Below are 22,585 nucleotides of genomic sequence, written 5' to 3'. Positions count from 1 at the left end.
CACATGCATTTAGAAAAATTTCAGTCTATATATATGTGATATTATAAGTATCTACTTTACTAAAATTATATTTTTGTTTATAACTCTTTAATCCACCTTTCATCAAAATAACCAGCTATCCCATGGAAATATTTAACATAAAATTTTTCGGTCTAATATTTATTTAAAACAGGAGAATGTATGGTAGCAATCTGATTAAAATATGTTGAAAAATATATATACACATATTTTAATGAAACAACTATTATTCAAATATGTCACAGGAAATTTGAATAAATTAAATTTTTTTTATTGTTTTCATTTCACTTGAAAGAGAGACAGAGAGAAAAGAGAGCTACCTTCCACCTATTGGTTCACTCCCTAAATGTCCAAAGCCAGAAGCCTGTACAACACACAGGAGGGGGTATTGATTGCTCAGGGGTTCAACTACTTGAGCCTCTTCTGCCAACTCTCAGGGTACTTGTTAGCAGGAAACTGGGTCAGAAGCAGAGGAGCCAGGTCTAGAGCCAGACACTCTGATATGAGAAGTGGGCATCTCAAGTGATGATATAACCACTACACCAATGCAAATCCCATTTTAGGAAATTATATGGAGTTTAATATTAAAATAAAAACACATGAAAATATGGTACATCTAGTAAAATTTCCAAGGCCCAGAATTATGTCGTGATATGTGTCCTTATTTTTGCTTTATTTAGAGTTAAATACCATAACCAAGACAATAAATATTATTAAAGTAAGTATCACTCGCAAAGGCTTTTAGTGAAGACATTTTTGTTTCATTCAGGCTGGTAGCATTTATGACAGCATGTATTTACAGTGGATCTCAATACTCAAGTTGACTTACCCAATCTCACAGTCATGACTAACTCCATCTTGCACAGAATATTTGGTATATGACTATATCAAATACATATACTTCTTGAGAATTGTTTTGGAAAATAAAGACAAAAGTTTTATAAGAACACTAAATAAATCATAATAAAGTAATAAGATTTTCTGTAGAATTTGTATTATGTATTCTTATAAACTAAATTGAGTTGATCAGTTAAAAATTGTAGTCTCTAAAATTTTTGTTACAATATGAAATATAGTCTTCTGCAGCTAATATATACCCCAAATCAGTTTTAGACTCTTTATTACCATCTTATTGCTATATTTTAATAGGTTGTAAACTGTTATCATTATTTCTGTTTTAATTTCATGTTGTGTATTTAGTTTATTTTTGTGTTTTCCCCAAACATCTTACATTTTTATGCAAAAGTGGAGAAGGTAGACTCCTGCAACCCTAGAATTAAGGTAGAAAAATAAGTGTTTGGTTGTTCAAGTATTTTTTATGCTGACCTATTAGGGCATAAAAAATGGAAAAAATTACAAAATGAATTTAAGACTCTGAAGAAAAGTATTATAACTTTCTAGTTGGCTAGCCCTTCAGTGTACAGGGCCAAACAAGGCCAGGAGCTGGGAGAAGATGTGAACTTCAAACAAACTTAAGCCATGAAGTCTTTTGTTTCCAGACTCAAGTCTGGGCGCACAGACAGGCTTGATTTGAAGAACCAGGGTGAATCATATGGATATTAGCTTACATAACTGTAAGTTTATTGCCCATGTGTAGGAGCTAAAGGATCAAATTTGTAGGAAGAAGTTCTTGGCAAAATATGTGAGTCTAGACACAGACCCAGTATGACAATCAAAAATAAAAACAATAACCAGAATTACCTAATTCTGATTATTGTTTAGAATAGATCCAACTCCCTTTGAATTTAGGACACCAGATTTTGAAATTATCACATAGATACATACATCTCAAGAAACAGATGATGTGGAATTTATGACTCAAAAAGGAAATCATGAAGAATTAGTGTATGAGGGAAAACAGACCCAACTTTCTAATTAGATTTTTTAATATTTATTTATTTACTTACTTGATGGGAAGAGAGAGAGAATTTCCGTCTCCTGGTGTACTCCTCAAAGGCTCCAATATCCAGATCTGGTCCAGACTGAAGCCAGGTGTTAGGAGCACATCCAGGTCTCCCACATGGGTGGCTGCGACCCAAATATTGTGATCAACTTAGGAGATAAACAATCGTGTTGGGAAATATTATAAGAACATCTTCATTTTTTATGTGCAAACTCTGAATAGGATACAAGTCCACATGCAAATCTAACATCATGTTTAGCTATTATTTGTCCAAGAAAATATTTTAATAGATGATTACTTTTTCTTTTCTCTCATTGCTTTTAGATGGGCTCTTCTAAAATTCTGGGACTAGTACGGCCAGCTCGTTCTTACTGCTTGTCTTTAGGGTTTATAAATAATTCATTATATATCCAGTATATTTAACTTTCCTCCTTCCATTACATTTATAATAATAAAGTCAGTGTTTGCTTTAAATAAAGAAATGCATTCTTAGTTTTTCTTTTATTTTTAATTTGAACATAATAGTACATTTATGTGATAACATCTGGGAAAACATCAATTTTCTATTACTGAGTAGTATGTAACTGAGAAAAACAACAATCTAACAGCTTAACAAAAGTAACACATAGATTCAAAACTGATATTTAAGTATAAATGATGGAAATACATTTTTTCTGTCATTGCATTTTTAAATGTAGCCATGTGGCTTAGGTAATTCCACATTTTCAAATTAAAAAAATTATTGTTACCTATTTATAATTTATTTAAATATTAAATGCTTTCAAGTATAGAAGCATCTAACAATTCAAAGGAAGCAAAGTAATAATTTCATTTTGTGAAACATTCGTTATATATTACTCTTCTTGATGAAGTTTCTGAAGGCAGACTGTAGAGCAATTTTGAAAAGCAACCACAAGCATTCTGTGGAGAAGAAGTCACGTGCAAAGTGCTTTGTGTGGAAACCATATGCGTTTCAGGACTGGAAAATGCTTCCTTCAAGACCAAGTTTCCACCTCTTGCCTTTTGTGGATGCTCTGTTCAAACAGAAATAAAGACAGAGTCACACAGATAAGAGACAGAGACACAGTCGCACAGGTAAATGAAATAATGTTATAGATACACTAAGTAAATATTAATGTCTATATTTCTTTGAAAGCTATTTGTGACCAATCAATGTAGAGAGGATTTTAGCATAATTTATAGAAAATCATCAGATCTAGTAGATTGTACTTTCTTTTTTTTCTTCTGTATTAAACAGATGAGAGGCCAGCGCCGCGACTCAATAGGCTAATCCTCCAACTAGTGGCACTGGCACCCAGGGTTCTAGTCCAGGTTGAGGCTCCGGATTCTTTCCCAGTTGCCCCTCTTCCAGGCCAGCTCTCTGCTGTGCCCCAGGAAGGCAGTGGAGGATGGCCCAAGTGCTTGGGCCCTGCACCCCATGGGAGACCAGGAGAAGCACCTGGCTCCTGCCTTCAGATCAGTGCGGTGCGCGGGCCACAGCGCACCAGCCATAGCGGCCATTGGAGGGTGAACCAACGGCAAAGACCTTTCTCTCTGTCTCTTTCTCTCACTGTCCACTCTGCCTGTCAAAAAAAAAAAGGATGAGAAAGCAATATTGTCAAATTTTAAAAGCCTTTTTATCAAAATATATGTTTTGAATTTGTATTATTAAAGTAATATAAATTTGAATTAGTAGTTATCCCTTTTAGCTAACCTAGTTCTTTAAGACTGACAAAACATTTTGCATGCAAAAATCATCAATATAACTGCTGCAGATGAATTTTTGCCTAATTATTCAATCAAAAGAAAAAACGACTAAATGAACTAAACAAGTTAAACAATTAGATTCAGTTTTAACATTATGTGTCCTCTCCATATGCTTTTGTATTTTCAAGGTCAATCATTGCAGAGAAAGAATCCAATTACTTTTTAGAAGATAATGATATGGCACTTCATCTTGAATAAGTGTATTAGTAAATAGAGTGCATTAAAAATACCACCTTTGAAAGTAGTAAAATTATATTTTAATGTGCAAACAAGGGTTTGTCTTTAGTATATCAGAGAGAAAAAAGTACATTAAAAACATGAATATCCCCATGCCAAAATCAGTCTCACAGTGTAAAAGAATTAAACAAAATACACAAATATATCTTCACTCTTATTTTTTTCAACTTAATATTTTATTGATTTTTGTGACAACACATATATTTAATTTACATTATAGTCAAAGACCTAAACAGTGAGTTCAACAAATAAAAAAGCAAAAAGATTATTGTCCAATAGAAAAATGTATAAACAATAATTAATAAAAGATGTTAGTGTCACTCATGTAAATTTTAAAATAATCATGAAATCATTATAAATAATTTAATAAAACAGAGAATGAAAAAAATCTATGTGTATCTGTTTTGGTGCAAATCAATGCTTCATCAAACTTTGTCCAATAAGAATCATAATATTGTTATCCCATATGGGTGTTTGTTTGAGTCCCGGCTGCTTCACTTCTGATCTAGTTCTCTATTAATATGCCTGGAAGGGCAGCAGAGGATGGCCCAAGTCCCTGGGCATCTAGGACATTTAGGTTGATTCCACATCTTAGCTATTGTGAATTGATCTGCTCCTAAAAATTGGGGAACCAGTAGCCCTTTCATATTCCAATTTCATTTCATTTGGGTCCATTCCCAGGAATGGGATAGTTGGGTCATATGTTGAATCTATTTTTACATTTCTGCAGAGTCTCCACACTGTCTTCCATAATTGTTGTTTCAGTTTATTTACCAACCAACCATATGTTACAGTACCTTTTTCTCTACATGCTCACTAGCATTGGTTAAGTTTTTGACTTTTTCTTCCTAACAGGGATGAAGTGAAATCTTACTGTAGTTTTTAATTGCATTTCCCTAATGGCTAGTCAGCCTGAGCATCTTTTCATGTGTCAAATAACCATTTGTATTTCATCCTTAAAAAAAAAAAAAAAATGCCTGTTCATATCCTCTGCCCATTTTTGAACTGGATTTGTTTTATAGTTGTTGAGATTCTTAGTTTTTTTTTTTTTTTTTTTTTTACAGGCAGAGTGGACAGAGAGAGAGAGACAGAAAGAAAGGTCTTTGCCGTTGGTTCACCCTCCAATGGCCGCCACGGTCGGCACACTGCGGCCAGCGCTCCGCGCTGCTCCTAAGGCAGGAGCCAGGTGCTTCTCCTGGTCTCCCATGGGGTGCAGGGCCCAAGGACTTGGGCCATCCTCCACTGCACTTCCTGGCCACAGCAGAGCTGTTCTTTATATATTTTGACTGCTAATATTTTATTGGATATATAGCTTGTAAATATTTTCTCCCTTTCTATTGCTGTTCCTTCTCTTTGTTGATTGTGTACTTTGCTGTGCTTTAAAAACTTCTTACCTTTATGTAATCCAATTTGTCTATTTTTGCTTTTTTAACTTTTATTTAATAAATATAACTTTCCAAAGTACAACTTTAGGATTATAGCGCCTTTCCCCCCCATAACTTCCCTCCCACCCACAACCATCCCATCCCCGACTCCCTCTCCCATCTCATTCTTCATCAAGATTCATTTTCAATTGTCTTTATATACAGAAGATCAACTTAGTATATACTAAGGAAATATTTCAACAGTTTGCACCCACACAGACACACAAAGTATAAAGTGCTGTTTGAGTAGTGGTTTTACCGTTAATTCGCATAGTACAACACTGGGTTTGTGGCCTCACCTCAGAAAATTGAGTCTGAATCTTTGGTAATGAAGGAGAAAGAAATAACATGGCCTTCCTTCACAGGGCAAATTGGCCACCCAACTCCCAGCCAGTTCTCCAGGAGGCAATCAAAGCCACCGGAGACTGTGGAATTCTCCCTCAGTCAAAGCCACCAGTGGAGGGGGCTATGACAGTCTCTTCTCACCTCACCCAGGGAAGATGGCCCTTCCCAGCTGGTAGGAAAACCTGTAGATGCCAGAGTGTGTGGCAGCAACGTGCCTGTCCTCTCTCCTGCTGCTGTTCATTCTCCATTGGAAATTTTTCTTTGTTTTTCTGGTATCATTCTGTGGCTGAGGTTGATGAGACATCCCACTATTTGGCCATCTTGGATCACTGCAACATTTTATGTTCTTATAATTTATTTCTCTGTCAAATGTAAGTATTCTTTCCCCCTTAACTGAGTTTCTGTCATTGACTTTTCTCTTTTGAACTCTTCTTTTTAAATTAATGTATAGCCTATATAGGACAAACTAGAGAAAAGCGCACACCCCACTTCCATTTAGTCCTCCTTTAGCTTTCTCATATCAACAAATTCCCATCAGAGTGTATATGAAGCCTTCCTTTTTTGAATATAAATCATTCATATTTCTTTGCCTTTGAGTCATGCTGAGCTCTAGTTATGGTAGCTGACCCCCTTGTTATATCAAAAACTGTACAAGTAGCCTCAATTTATTCTCATTTGACTGGTGTCTTTCTCCATGTTCTGTAACAATTACAGACATGATACTAATTAAAGGTGCAAATATAGGAAAAAATTCCCTAAAATCAGGAACAGAGCAATGACATCGAACTCATCATTTGTCGTCAAAAAATTTCTCTAGGCTTTGATCAACATAAAAAGACAAGAAGTAGAGCTGAAGGGTATAAGGTGATGCTGGCTGCATAGAAAGAATTTTGGAGCATTCCCTAGCTTTCAATTGTTTTGAATAGCTTAAGAAGAATTGGAGTTAATTTTTCTTTAAATGTCTGGTAGGATTCAGCAGTGAAGCCATACAAGCCTGGGCTTTTTTTGTTGGGAGGGTCTTTATTACTGATTCAATTTCCTTCTTGGTAACGGGTCTCTTTACTTTTCTGTGTCTTCAAGGCTCATTTTAGGTGGGTTGTATGTGTCCAGGAATCTATCCAATTCTTCTTGGTTTCCCGGTTTGTTGGCATACAGCTCTTTGTAGTAATTCCTCCAACAATGACTGCCCAAAGTCCCAGCCAAAACCTGAGCCTGCCCATTCAGCCTCAGGATTTTCAAAGCTCTGCAGACTTAGTGTTTTCACAGTCCTGGCACACAAGCTTCTCAGTCATGAGCATCCAGCACCCCAATCAGTTCTCCTCACCAGACTCAGAAGTCTCCTCTAGGCTGGTTGCTGGGCGTAGACAGGAGCTGGCACAGCAGTTATGTATGTCCAAAATGGTGCCTGCTCTCCATTGGCTTGTTATAGGACACTGCTGCAGGGTGACTGGGGAGCAAGAAACTTGCCCCCCACTTTGATATTTTCTCCTCTACTTTGGCAGGTACACTATCTCCCACAGGCTTCGAAGCCAGTTTCCCCCAGGCTTTTCCTGCAGCTCTATCTCTAGTGACTTGGGCTGCTGCAGTCTGGTCTCATCTCTCTCCAGATCTGGTGTGGAGGCTCTCGTCTGCTGGGTTCCTGATTTGTGAGTGTTCACACCCTCCATGTATGTCTGCTGTTTCCCTCTAATTTGTAAAGAGTTTCCTCTGCTGTTTTCTCCCTAACACTTCCCTGAGATTGCACTCTCCACTTTTTTAAAACTATCTTCTCCTAGACTACTCTGCCATTAAGTCAATCTTGTATTGCTATTTTCTACATTTTGGTGTATGTTCCACATTTAAGCAATTATTTTACATTAAAAAAACTTGTTTCAGAATATCAATGTTTTAGACAAGAACCATTTTATGACAATTTGAATGTTTTTAAATTGTATGCATAATTTAAAATTGTGACTGATGCTTTTTCAGATATTTAACTTCAGAATACATATGAAATAATTAAGATGCTAGTTCCACATTAATTTAATTAGTATATATTTTTAAAATTTTGATTTAAACATAAGCTCAATTCATAATATTGACAATTTTAAAGAAATAATTCTACATTTTTATGCCTACATCATGGACATGTACCTGGTATTATACAGAGCAGAAATGCAAGGGGAAACCCAAGCTTTTATTTCCCAACATGTATCTGAATTGTAATGTAATCTAATATTTGGTGACATATAGGCACAATTTTAACCTTTTAAATGAAAAATGTATATGAGGGATGATGGGGTTAAAGTGACATAATAGTATTACGTTTTATTTGATAGAGACCACAGATGTCTTTAGAAAGCCAAAACTTGTTCACCTTGAAAGGATGACCAGAAATACCAGGCTTAACCGTTTCCACATGGGATGCCTAGTAAATGAGACAAGATATGTGTCTACATTTTTGTACTTTTTGAACCTAATTTCTTCTCTTTGTAAAGGCAAATCTGGTTTTATTCAAGTCCTTGATCACTTTTACAATTCTAGATACTCTCTAGGTATATCAAAAGATCTCTAAAAGAGCTTACTTTTTGAACAATTGTCACTTTTCCTTGTTGCTGATTTGTGTGTGTGTGTGTGTGTGTGTGTGTTTCTGGGGTGGGGAGGTGTTTTAAATTTAGTGTTCTATGCTCTTTGTGGTTGCTTCTAGAAGATAGACAAGTGTGCATTTGCTCTTGAATTTGCTTTTATTTTTTTTTCTTTTTCAAAATGCAAAAATGGAGAGACAGAAAGTGCCACAAGCCAGTTACTCCAAGACCCTAGGCATCCTGTCAAAACCTAGTGTGGATGAGCATCTAGAATACTTAATATTTGATTAATATCAATATGTTTATTCAATTGGTAACAAAATTTTAACTTGATTTCTAAATATCTAACCTCCAGTGAGGAATTTCAAAATAGAGGTCTCCATAAATATTATGACATGGGGCATCAATGTTTTTAACAATTCAAAGTTATTCTTGGTGTTTAATCAATCACATTCTGACCTTCTCCATAGGAAAGGAAAATGTAAATCTCCCAGACAGCAGTGAACAAACTGTCATAAAAATGAAACTGTATTTTCAAAAAGCTGTAGTTCTAAGTGCTGCTCTAAACCAAACTGTCATTTCTGTTGTTTCACATTATTAATAGAAGATACTTAACATTCTAGTTTTGAACATGAGAAAGAAAATACTATAAGTCCATCAATTTTCCAAAGTAGGAGGTCTGTGTATTTAGGTCATAAAAATAAATTGATGGTACAATTAAATAAGGATAATGCCTAGAGTGTGGGTGGCTCTTTACAAAGCTGTTGGAAGGGTGAGAAAGAAAACAAGAGACTACAGCGACCACTGGTTAGTGAGAGTGGAGATTTTATCAACCCTAAATTTCAAGTGCTACTTACAGGACAAATTTAGCCAGTATCAGAAAGAGAGAGTCTTGTCACTATGAGAGGAACAATAAACCACAGGGTAGGGACAAAGCCAGTCATCAGTTGAAAGGAGCCAGAATTCAAAATATGTTCATCTTATTTCCTGCCTTCTTAAGAGTAAACATCATTAACTCTCCCTCACCAAATTCATCCAGTAACAGGAAGAAAAGTGAGTCCCTTGTTGATGGAATTCAAACCAAGTAACAGAAAATAGAATGGGGAAAAGAGCAACAGAAGAGGAGTTGCAAGCAGCAGGAAGGTGTTGTACAATGTGAAGTACATTGTTGGGGTGGGCATTGAAGACTCCCATGCCCCATAGTGCTCTAGGTCTACTCAATTACAGGCCCCAGCTCCTTACGCCACCCATTTGCCAGTGCAGACCCTGAAAGGTAGCGGTGACAGCTAAGTATTTCAGCATTGCCAGACATGTAGAAGGCCTGGATTGCGTTCCAATTCCAACTTCAGTTCCCTTTTCAATCCCAGCCATTGCAGGAATTTTTGGAAAGAATAGGCTAAAGTGAGTGCTCTCAAATAGTTTTTAAAAAAATGTTTGTGACTGATTTGACCTCATTTACTTTAGTGTGCTAGTTTATGTTTAGCAATATTCTAGCCTTTTGGATATTAATTATACTCATTCAGAACTCCTCTTCTTCTTGCTCTTTATTGTTTGTCATTGTTATTCTATAGAACCTCCTTTTTGTTATTTTAGTTTTAATTTTCCTTCTGTATTTGATTGTTGCTTTTTAATTATTTTTTTAAATTTTCACTTATGTAAGGTGAGTTTCTTCTGAACAAAGCATCAGCCACTGAGCAACATTTTTGAAGATGGAAATTTTATGCTGCTATGACTACACTGCTCCATTTGTAAAGTAGCGCCCTTTTTGTCAGGTAGGGCAGATATAGCTGCTAGCCAATGTTCATCCAGATAGCTGCAGTGCGCAGCGCCCTTTCTTCCTACCCTACGTTCTCGCACTCTCTATACTCATTCCATATGTGACTCTTTCTTGTAATGCTCAAAAGATGATGATGATGATTTTGAGAAAAATTTGTTTAAACTACTTTTAATTTAAAATCATTTCTACTGGTATTTCTACTAAGAACTTTTACAGACTAAGAGATTATATTTAAAACATACATAGATAGCTAAAACCACTTATGAAAATGAGCATACTTGTGTAGAAAAGATGAAAAGTGTGTCAAGAATTATTTACAGAAAAATCAAGAGTAGATACAGGCAGGGGGGTTTGTGGGTGATCAATCAAATAATTAGATTCCTGCTGCCCACAGGGTAAACCTGGTTTGAATTCCCAGCTCTTGCCTTCAGCCTGGCCCAATCATGGTCTTTTGCGGCATATTAAGAATGGGTCAGTAGTTAAGACCTTTCTATTATTGTATCTTTGACACTCTCCACCCTTTGCATCCTAAGGTAAACATGATATTAAGTTCAAAAAGACATTTTTTATTTTCAAATATGAGAAAGAATATGTGGTATTTATCATTCTTGTCAGGTTTACTTCTCTTAACATAATGACAATTCCATCCACTTTATTGGAAATGACAGAATTTCATTCACGTTTATAGTTGAATAATATCCATTGTGTGTGTATGTATATATATATATATATATATATATATACCATATTCATATTTTCTTAACCTATTCATTGATTTATGGGCATCTTGGCTATTGTGGATATTGCTGCAATGAACACAGGAGTGCTGGGACTCCTCTTACTTGAAAATTTTGCTTCTTCAGGGGATACTCAGAAGTGAGAGAGCTGGGCAATATGGTAGATCTATTTTCAATTTTATGAGGAACTTTCATACTATTCCCTATAGTAGCTATATGTATTTAAAAATCTACTTAATCTAATGAATTTCCATTAGTAGTGACTTTTTTTTTTTGCTTTTCTCTTGCAGAGATCAGAATTCTCTCTTTGTATTGTACTTTTGAGAGTTTGATTGTAATGTCTGTCTGTGAGTTGCTTTTCTGGTCATGTCTATTTGGTGCCCTATGGGTCTCTTAGGGTTGGTTGCCCTTGTCATTCTCCAGATTGGGAAAGTGTGCAGCTACTATTTCAACTGTATAGATTCTCTATTCCTTTATTCCTCTCTTCTCCTTCATGGATTCCCATGAATTTGAATATTTATCTATTCAATGTTGTTCTAAACATCTCTGTGTCTGTCTTCATTCTTTATACATTTTTATTATCTATATGGGATATTTCAAATAATCTATATTCAAGTTCACATATTCCTTTTTTACTTGATTTTATCTGTTCTTGAGAGTTTCAACTGGATTTGTTTCATTTGACTTATTTGGAATTTCATTTCTAAGATCTTTTTTTCACTTTTTTTCAAGATATCTATAACCTTGTTGAATTTCTCATTCATATCATGCATTATTTTCCTGATGATTCAAAGAAAACAGTACAGGTCAGTCTCTAATCTCTTGTAGATATTTATGTTTCCTTAAAATCATTCTTTTAAATTCATCAGTCATTTCATTGGTCTCATTTTCTTTGAGATCTGTTGCCAGAGAGTTATTCTGTTCCTCTGGAGTCATCATATTGCCTTTCTTTTTCGCATTAACTATGATAATAAATTAATATTGCCCATCTAGCAGATCAGCTTTCTCGACACACTTGTATAGGATGGCTTTCATGATAATCTGCTTTCTGCTGGAGATGTGACCCGTGGTATTGATTTGGTAGACAATGTTGGCTTTGGTTACAACTGGACACTGTACCACAGTTAGTCTATAATTCCTTCAGCAGTAGTTGTTAGCTTTGGGGATTAGATTGAACCACCAATGAGCAACCACTTAAAGGGGAAGGGATGAGTGAGATCACAGCACTCTCAACACCCATCCTCAGTCCAGTGCAGATCTGGCTAAAAACAGTAAACCAAGGAGGAAGATATGGGAAAGATTACAGCATTCAGTCCTGACATCCACTTTCAGTCCCCGAATTTGGGATTGAACAAAAGTAATTGGTGTGTTGGAGAGAGGTGGGTAAGGGTATATCCATTTTCATTCCCAGAAGTGATACTATCTTACAGGTAGCCATCTTTTGGAGACAGTGGCATCAGTAGAAGAGAAACAGGATCCAAGTCTTAGAGAACAATTACCTGGAATTCACAGAGTCTGAAGTTGGTAGCTTCTCCAACCAAACCTCCTAACCCCTGTAGAACACAGCAGTTCCCTGGCTTGATTGCTTAGGTCAGAGTCTGTGGGATCAAATTGGTAACACAGACCACTGTCCTAGTCATAATGTAACAGAATATTTTCAGGGACAAAGGGATAAAAACATGCAGAAATGCCTGTCCTCTATTGCACATGTGTAGAGATAGTACCTCCTGTTTCAAGAAGGTATCAATTTAGCACACCCTGGCATTGGGGAGGTGCAGTGATGGTTTCTTCTCCAAGATGCATCTGTTATTCAGGTGCTAGGCAGCTCTCCAAATGGAACTTACAGTCTATAACAACCGTGGAACTCTTGTATCAACGTTTGCCAATATCTGCTGTGATGAGGTCTGTTTGGATGCCCTCATCACTACATTTCCTGCGCTCAGGAATCCTCTTGGCTAGGGAATAACAACTTCTGTTGCCATTGTATGTTGTTACTTTCTTTATATTGCTGTCCCAGGTTTCTGTTTCTTCCCTGGTCCACTCTTTTCCCTCACTGAGTTCCAGTGTTCTCCCTAGGATGTTAATCACAAAGGGCAGCTAGCTACGTATTGCTTTTGTATGGGAGAAAGTGAGTTGAAAGTCATCTCTTTTGGCCACTTTCTGTTGACACACTTTTTTTTGTTCAACATGTTTTTATAAAAGACATCCCTCTTGCTGCAATTAAATGTAATTTATTTATCTTTGGCACTTTGTAGTACTCCACAGTTAATATGAATGAATTGCTTTCTATTCTATTCTTTCACAATTGGGTAGTCTGAAATTTTGAGTGCTTAAGAGTAAAGTTGATATGAAAATATTTAAATGTATGTTTGGAGCAATCTACACATAAACTGATCTACGACAAAGAACTAACTAAAGAGTTTTTGAGGAAATGATATATGAATATTTCAAAATTAGATTCTAAAATTATTTTTTCAAATAAGATGTATCAATTTGCACCTCTTTCTGTGGTATATAAGATGTTATGAAGTCATACTTTTATTCATCAGCTTCACAAAGAAATGAAACTTTAATAAAATAAAATTGCCTACTACAATTTGAAACCACTTTAGATGACAATTTTTGACATCTATTAAATTTTAAAAATGTGTATTTTGAAGTAAATGTATAGTTTTGAAGTAAAATTTCCCTTAACCCATTGTAGATTCTAGAAAAATGCTATCGTGTACCCACAAAATGTTGAAAAATAATGTTCATTGTAACTTATAAAAACCACTCAAATCACTCAAATTACATATTCATTAAGATATTTAATAAAATATGGCATATCTGAATGATGTAGATTAACATGTACGGAAACAATAATACATATTAAATTGAAAAATAAAAATATATTATAATATCTGACTCCCTGCTAATGTACTTGGGAAGGCAACCAAAACGGCCCAGGTGCTTAAGCCCCTGCCACCCATGTGGGAGATCATGATGGAATTTCTGGTTCTTGATGTCATCCTACCGCAGATCTGAATGCTGTGGCCATTTAGAAGTGAACCAGTGGAAAGATTTCTCTCTCTCTCCAAGTCTCTGTTCTGTCTCTGTCTCTCCCTCTCTCTCTCTTCATCACTGTCCTTCAAATAAGCAAACAACTAAATAAACCATTATAAAAAAGATACAGATTGTATTTTGAAAAAAAGTGTGCAATCAATTCACACAATCATGAAATACTTCATTTTGTCTTCAGATATTGTGGGTAACTATCCACTATATTTTAGAGAATTTTATGTTAGTTTGCTGTTAACAATGCTAGCAAACTCAAAAACACACATTCAATAAAAGCACTCCATAAATCAGGAAATTCCTCTTGGAAAATCTTAGTTTGCCAGGAATCCTATCAGTGGTATGTATATAAAGAAATCTAGGCCGGTGGCGCGGCTCACTAGGCTAATCCTCCGCCTAGCAGCGCCGGCACACCGGGTTCTAGTCCCGATTGGGGCGCCGGATTCTGTCCCGGTTGCCCCTCTTCCAGGCCAGCTCTCTGCTGTGGCCAGGGAGTGCAGTGGAGGATGGCCCAAGTCCTTGGGCCCTGCACCCCATGGGAGACCAGGAAAAGCACCTGGCTCCTGGCTCCTGCCATCGGATCAGCGCGGTGCGCCGGCCGCAGAGCGCCGGCCACGGAGGCCATTGGAGGAAGACCTTTCTCTCTGTCTCTTTCTCTCACTGTCCACTCTGCCTGTCAAAAAAAAAAAAAAATCTATTTCCACCATGTTCATCGTTAAAGAAAATGAATTCGTTCTAGAACTGTAACTCATCTACATGGTTTATAGTAAAATGTGATGATCAACTTTTCTATATATTTGTGTAGTTGCTTTAAAGATGAGTGAAAGTACATAAACTACAGTGGTAAAAATGATTGAAGATGACATAATGCACAGAAGCTTTGCATTCTTTGATTTTAATACTGTTTATATTATATTCACTATTTTTACACTAGTCTTACATACTAGGTATTCAAAAATGTCATGAAAAATGCAGATGATGTAAAAACTGAGTGTAGTTTATTTTTTTACAGAAAAATAAAGTTTTCTTATAATTTCTGTTTTTTTTTAGATATTTATTTTTTACTTATTTGAAAGGCAGAATTATAGAGGAGGTCTCCTGCATGGGTACAAGGACCCAAGCACTTGGGCCACTTTCTGCTGTTTTCCCTGGTGCATTAGCAGGGAGCTGGATTGGCAGTGTAGTAGCCAGGATGCTGGTGTCACAGAGCGGGTATAACCTGCTACACCACAACACCAGCTCCACAAAATCACTTTTCCGTGAATCATTTTAAGCCCACTTCTATTACGTACATAATAAAATGAATTTACTATAATGTCCACATGTGATACTTTGTAAATATAACACATTGCTCTTGATGTAGGAAATATATGTATGCAATGTTATTTATTTTTGGAGCACAGCTGTCAGCAAATAGCAGCCCATTGAATCCATCTGTACTGCTGTCTGTAGAGTCTGTAAAACTAACAACACTTTTTAGAACTTTGAATAGTTGAAAAAATCGACAGGAGACTACTTTTCCATCATAAAAATTATAGGAAATTTAACATCTGTGCCTATTTATTATTTTATATCATAGTCATTTCCGTCTATTTACATATTTTCTGTGGTTAGCTATTCATGTCAGGAACCAATTTTTGAATCAGATCAACATAGATTTAGTTACAGATATATGGACTGTATATCTGTATACGTATTATATGTATACATATATCTGTATATATAATATTCAGTATATTCCATCCATTGATACATTTGATTTTTTTAATTTCAAACTTCATTATATAAATTTTCATTTCTTTTAAAGATTACAAAACCTGTTCTATGACAGGAATACAAGCAATATTGTTCCAAGATTATTCATGGATACATCTGAGAAAGCTTAGAATACACATTAATAATATAATTTGCAAATTTCCCAGATTAGACTTTTAAGTAATACAATTTAAACTATTCAGTGATATTTGATCCTTCACAAGCATTTCATAATTATGGCAGCAGTGCCAAGCATCTGATGCGATTTAACCACCAATAAAAGGTACAATACATAAGAACTCACGATATGGTAAGTTGGGCTTCTGGCATGCCTTACTTGAGAGAAACTAGTATAAAGTAAGATCATATATAATAGTAGAAAAATATTTGTGATTTTTTTCTTTTTTAAAAACTGTAGACCCCGCCCATCCCCACCCATGGCCAAAACTGTAAAATGATTACATCCCTTAGGTATATACCTTCCTTTTTATTTAGGACAAGAGAAAGTATATGTCTATAATTTTAAGAGTTAAAAAAACTCACCCCACAATCATTAAGGATGCTAGTGAATGGCAATACTTGAAGCTAGATATGTTTGATTTTATATTCTATTCAGTCTTTCCATTTTTTGCAGACTGGCCATTGATTAGCTCGAGCAATATTATACTTTTTTGATAGATTGACTATTTATATATATATTACTTTATTCATATTTTCTTTATATATTTTAATATATTTAATATGTATATGGGTAGTCAATGAACATGTTAACTAAATATATGCATAAAGCAGTAAAAATTGAGAAAAATAAATACACCTTTTATAAAACATTGTTCTAAAGGAGAAATTCTTTGGTGATAACACTCAATCTTTCTGATTTATTATTTTTCCAAAATCCATAGTTAAGTCATTATTTTTGGAATTCTGTATTGTATGGATTATTTCACAACTCTTTACATGCTTTAATTTTTTTTAGGAAATAAGAATCTTTTTGATATCTTGATGTCATATATTTTGTGTTTGTTTTATTTTTCATTTAAATAAAAACCTTGGAAAGAGAGAAATTATCAAAGAATGATGTAACATAGATGATAATCACTCAAAGAATTGCTTCTTCATTAAAATACTGATTTTTTAAATGGGTCATATTTTTATTCCATAGAAAATAATTATATTATTGTAGTAAGAATATTATGGGCTGAAATCACATAGGATATTCTGATAATACTACTTGTGAAGAAAAGTATTGAGGCTGTCTTAAGACCAAAGAATATTTGTTTAATAGTGTCAGAATTCATTTTAACACCATGAAAAGGGTATGTATTTGTTCAATTTTCACTCACTGCACAAAGCATTAGATAAAAGAAGATTTTCAGTAATAGCATTTCATTTTGAATCTTACCAATCCTTTTAGTTTTGGTGTAACAAAAAGGCTATTAGCTTTTACTCTGTTGTGTTGAATTTTGATGATTTCTGACAGTCTTCACTGAGATGCTCAGAGAAATGAGACTTGCCAGTTGAATAACTAAGATTTCATTAAATTTACCAGCAACAAAAAAAGCTGTTTCTGTCTCTTAACTTTTTGATATGTTGTCTTTCTCTAATCCTCTTCTCGGAATCTATTTTAAAAGCAGTAAAAAATATTTTTGTGTGTTCAGTGTTTCTCTGGTATCATGTGGATAGTCAATTCTTAACTTTAGACTTATTGCATTTACAGACATCAAAATGAGCATGAAAGTATTGGGAAATTTAATCTATTTTTCTATTAATATATAGTAACAGCAGCAAAAATATTGTGCAAGATATTGTATGGCATTGATGCAGAAGTTATACTCTTTAACACAAAGTGAGTGGGACAGATAAGATTGTTTTCGTAAGTAAGGACAGTGAGTATCTTCTTCAAATTGTATTCAAGTAAGTAGCTAATCTATTAGCAGTCCCAAATGTTGTAAAACTTCCATTTTCAAATAATGACCTCCTTTGTTTTTATATTTTATTGTTTGACATAAAAATATGTGTTTCTGTTATATTTGACAACTGCACAGGTTACTCACACGTTGTTATTGAAACCATTTTAAATTGAATATATCAGAACACAGAAAGAATTCTTGTTGAATCAACCTTAGGAAGAATATTTTAAAGAATTGGGATTCTGTAAAAAGTTTGTTATGATCTTGATTTTTAACATTCTTGGGTGATGAAATATATACTTTCAATAATTGAAGAAAAAATATACCTGGTTTTCTGCAAATCAGCATTATTAGACTGTTAAACAAATACTTCAAACTATGAAGAATGAAGGCATTGGTAGGAACTATGGATTGTATACTGTATATAATAGCTGATACATGAAAACTCTTTTGTTGTGAAACTTATCCTCTATTAAAGGATATGAAAGACAAAATTCACAAGTATGTTTTCTGTACCAGCTATTCTTAGAAGCACTTGTGAAACTCATAGCTTTTTGAATGTAATAGTGATTGGAGACTTACTGTTTTTATTGTTCCCATTTTACAGGTGAAGAACAGAAGGGTCATATTGATATCATTTAATGATGTCATGAAGCCAATTCTAGAGTGTTTTCCCTGCTTGTTTTGTCTTGAAGCGTGAGAGGGAGAATCAGCATGAAGTTGTGCCAAGAATACTGTAACAAGAAAGCAAGGCAAATGCTATCTAGGGGCTGCAAAAGTTTCCACTTTTAAGCTAATAAAGTAAGATATAATATGTGATCAAATAAAATTGACTTCTTATATGAGTTAGAGGACCCAGGATATGAATAAGCCAGTAAGAAATTAAGCATATTTCATATTTAAAACTAAAAGGAGAAAATTTCATTCAACTGTAGATATTTTGCTACCTCATTAGAGACACCTAATTCTCTTATAAATATCATATTTTCTTTTACTTGACAGGTAGAGTTATAGACAGTGAGAGAGAGAGAGAAAGAGAGAGAGAGGTCTTCTTTCCTTTGGTTCATTCCCCAAATGGCCGCCACGGCCGATGCTGCGCCAATCTGAAGCCAGGAGCCAGGTGACTCTTCCTGGTCTCCCACGTGGGTGCAGGGGCCCAAGCACTTGGGCCATCCTGCACTGCCCTCCGGGGTCCCAGAAAGCACCACAGATGCTCCAAGTCCCTGAGTTCTAGCCACACGTGTTAGAAACTCACATGGTGATCCAGACTCCTGACTTCAGCCTGGCCTAGGCCTAATTGTTGCAGCCATTTCAGGAGCAAACAGGCAAATGGGAAATCTTTGTTTGTCTCTGTCTTTCTCTATCATTCAGCCTTTCAAATAAATTTTAAAAATCAGAATAAAAAATAAAAATACACTGAAGGAGAAACCAACCAAAATGTCTTATTCATTTATTTTCATGTAAAATATGGTGTCAAGTCTATTACTTGAGAGTGCTATTATTTTATTGTGTCAGAACACAACTTTTTATAATTATGTAAAATAAACTGAGACTTTCAACAGCAGGCTGAACTGTATCTGTCTGTCAATCATCTATCATCTCCTTTTCTTTGATTTGTGTTTGTTTCTTTTCAAGGAATCATGGATCACAGTAATCAAGCTATGTAATGGGAAAACCATGAATAGCATCATCAACAAAATGAGATGACTGCACTAATGTAAAAACTGACAACACAAGAGTACTGGACTCATTATTTGGCCACATGGACTAGTATTGAGCAGGGCTAAAGGAAAAGGCAAAATGAACATAAGGGTTATATTGAAAGGTCCTATAATCAATGGAAAAGGAATAAATATCACACATAAATATCCTACACACAACAGATGTACCTAGAAGAAAAACACTTGGAAAAAAATAACCAAAGACATAAACGGGACAGATAATAAGAGAGGAAAAGGGAAAAAGTGAGAGGGAGAGACAGAGATAGAGATGAGATAGAGATAGTGATAGAGAGAGAGTTAGAGAGAGAGAGGTAGAGAGAAAGAGATAGAGATAGAGATAGAGACAGAGATAGAGATAGAGATAGAGACAGAGATAAACAAGTGGAGACTCTCACTTCGCTGCTTGACTCCCTAAAAGCCAGCCACAGCCAGGTATGGGCCAAGCTGAATTGAGGAGCCTGGAACTCAATCTCAGTCTCTCACATGGGTGTCAGGAACTGCTGGAGCCATCATTTGTTGCTCTACAGCATATGTACTAGCAGAAAGTTGGACCAGAAGTGGAGTGGGCAGGACACAAGCTAGGCACTTAGATATTGAACAGACTTCCAGAGAAGCAACTTGACCACTGCCTACTATCAGATGGCCTACTACCTTAACCACATGCCTATTACTCCCACCCCAAGTGAGGGTTTAGACAGAGAATAGGAAATGTTAGAAAATGAGCTAGAAAAAATATGTCAAAATTGAACTGAGAATAACAGCTGAGGTATCAAGAAAAATTAAAATCAATATATTTTTTAAAAAATTGTAATTAAAAATATTTTGAAGAAAAATAGTTGATAACTATTTGAAATACTGCTGAGACTTTGAGGAACATGAATAGTGTCCCTGTAGAAGTTATTGGTGGTCACTAACAGATTTCTCATAGGAGACAACAGAGTAGGAGATCACATTTGCACGTTAAAATTCCCTTTAAGAGATCAAATGTTCAGAGCACTGGTTAAGACAAAGTTTGGGACACCTTCTTTAGAGTGTCTGGGCGGGGATCCTATGCTTATTCCAATTCCATCTTCCTGCTTATGTGTACCCTAGGAGGCAGTAGTGGTGGCTCAGATATTTGAGTCCCTGCCACCCACATGGAAGACCCAGATGGAGTTCCTGGCTTCATTCTGACCCAATCTCGGTGTTAAAGATATTTGGGGAGAAAATCAGCATATAAGGAATCTAACCCTCTCTCTGTTTCTGTCTCTATTACTGTATCTCTGCCTTTCAAATAAATAGAAATAATCACATAGAAAACAAATGCTCTTTAAATTAAATACATGCATATACAAGGCAAGACTTCAAGAAGCCAAAAAGAAACCAGCAAATGGGCGGTTGAAAAGCTGTCCTTGGCAGCAGCTGGTGGTTTATAGAAGAAACAGGGTTCTGTTGAAACACTGTCAGTTACAGAAGATGGGGGGGTTTAGCTTTCAAGTGGGGGACACATTCTAGGTACACTTTAAAAGCTGTTACTTGACTTACTGCCTATCAAAGCTGATCATCAATAGTTATGGAATGAAAGTATATCACAGTGAAGGATAATGATGTATCTAATCTATCACTGAGATCCAATTAAAATGTGTAGTACTCACCACCTTTTTATATTAAATGGGAAATCATATGGTTTCAACATTTGCCGATCTAAATGATCAGTGTATTTTTAAAAGATATATTTATTTGAAAGGCTGAGTGACAGAGAGATGGACAGAGGGAGATAAAGATTTTCCATCCACTGGTTCACTCCTCAAATTGCTTCAAGAGCCAGTGCTTACTTAGTCAGGAAGAAGCCAGGAGCCTGAATGTCCATCAGAGTCTCCCATGTGTGGCAGGAATCCAACACATGAATCATCTTCCTCTGCTTTCCCAGGAGCTTTAGAAGGGAGGTGGAAGTGGAGTAGCCTGAACTGGAACCAGTGGTCAAGTAAGATGCTAGCATCACAGGTTGTAGCTTAACCTGTTGTAACAAACAGTAAGCCCCAAGATCTGTTCTTTACAGATAGAGAGACAGAAGATAATTTTCATAAAAATCATTTATTTTTCATGACATAATCACATATTCTTCTGAAGCTAGGATTTTTTTCTCGTCTCTTTGATCGGACCTCTATCCTTATTTTGTCCAAAATGATTTGACTTTTCTGGAATAAACAAATCTGAGTTTATGCAATAGGCTTGTTCTCTTTAGGGGCAGATTTCTTCTTGGCTGGCTTCTTGGTAGTGGCAGCCTTTAACCCTAGCACAGGTTTCTTTTGCATCTTGACACCAACAGCCCTAGGCTGCTTTCTCTACTTCACCATCATAGGCTTTCTGTCTGCAGCCTCCTGCTGGTCTGATTTGGCTGTTGGTGCTGCTGCCACCCTCTCTGTCGCTCCCCCTCTTCGTGGAGGAACGACACAGGACCCTGCGCTGTTCTTTTGTCTGCTCGGCCCTCCCCGGGTTTGCTGCTGGTTCTTCCCGGGTTGGCTACCGACCCTTCCACCTCCGTGGAAGGGCGGTTCCCCCTAGCCACTTTCCCCACTTCCGCGGGGGAGCGGCACACCGCCGGCCGGCTCTCTCGGGGGGCTGCACAGGTGTTCCTTCAGATAGATGTTCCCCTTAGATGTTCCTGGTGCATGTTGTCTCTCTCCTCCTTTATAGTCATCTTCCACCAATCCCAACTCTGCTACCCACACGCCGAGTACGCTGCTCTCCTCCAATCAGGAGCAGGTCCTACAGTTTATTGGTTGAACTGGAGGCAGCTGTGTAGAAGCTGTTTCTCCCTTCTCAGCGCCATATTGTGGGAGAGCAGATGCATAGAATAAGTCTTAATTCCAGTAACTTAGTTTAGTCCGAGTTACTCCCAGTTGCTCCCCACACTCTCCACTCAGAGTTTGTGATTTCCAGCCTGACGAAGAGTGTCATTCCCCTGCATGGTCTCTGCCTACGGATTCCACGTCCATGAGATTCTCAAATTCTTCAGCGGGTTCTTTTTCAGGACTCTGCAGTGAATCTTCTTGCATGGTGCTCAGAGGGATCTTTAGATCTCTGGGTTTTTCAAGATTCTACTAAGATCTGTATTGAACATCTTGTTTATGGGAAGGTTGTAGTTGCTCTTGAGAGAGCACATTTATGAAAAGTGCTGGACAATTCACCTAAGTTCCGGAAAGCACCTCCAGTCCAAATGCAGAAATTGCCTGCATGTCCATCAGGAACAAGCTTTAAGATGTAGTTTGTGCATTTCACAGAATGATTCCACGGATGTTTCTTTATGTTTCTTGATGATGCCATTGGCCTCATTAGATTTTTTTCATTTTATTCTATTTTATTTATTAAATTATTTATTTATTTTGAC

General features: G+C 36.2%; 1 pseudogene; it reads right to left on the bottom strand.

Annotated features, from left to right (window-relative positions):
• Positions 1-21,413: 21,413 nt before the first annotated feature.
• LOC138843308 (large ribosomal subunit protein uL4 pseudogene) lies at positions 21,414-22,521 on the bottom strand (annotated as a pseudogene).
• Between the last annotated feature and the right edge of the window lie 64 nt (positions 22,522-22,585).

Source organism: Oryctolagus cuniculus, chromosome 8 (genome assembly GCF_051225735.1).
Source record: "Oryctolagus cuniculus isolate XC-2025 breed Fujian yellow rabbit chromosome 8, ASM5122573v1, whole genome shotgun sequence".
Taxonomy (NCBI): domain Eukaryota; kingdom Metazoa; phylum Chordata; class Mammalia; order Lagomorpha; family Leporidae; genus Oryctolagus; species Oryctolagus cuniculus.
This window is presented reverse-complemented; position numbering and strand designations above follow the sequence as displayed.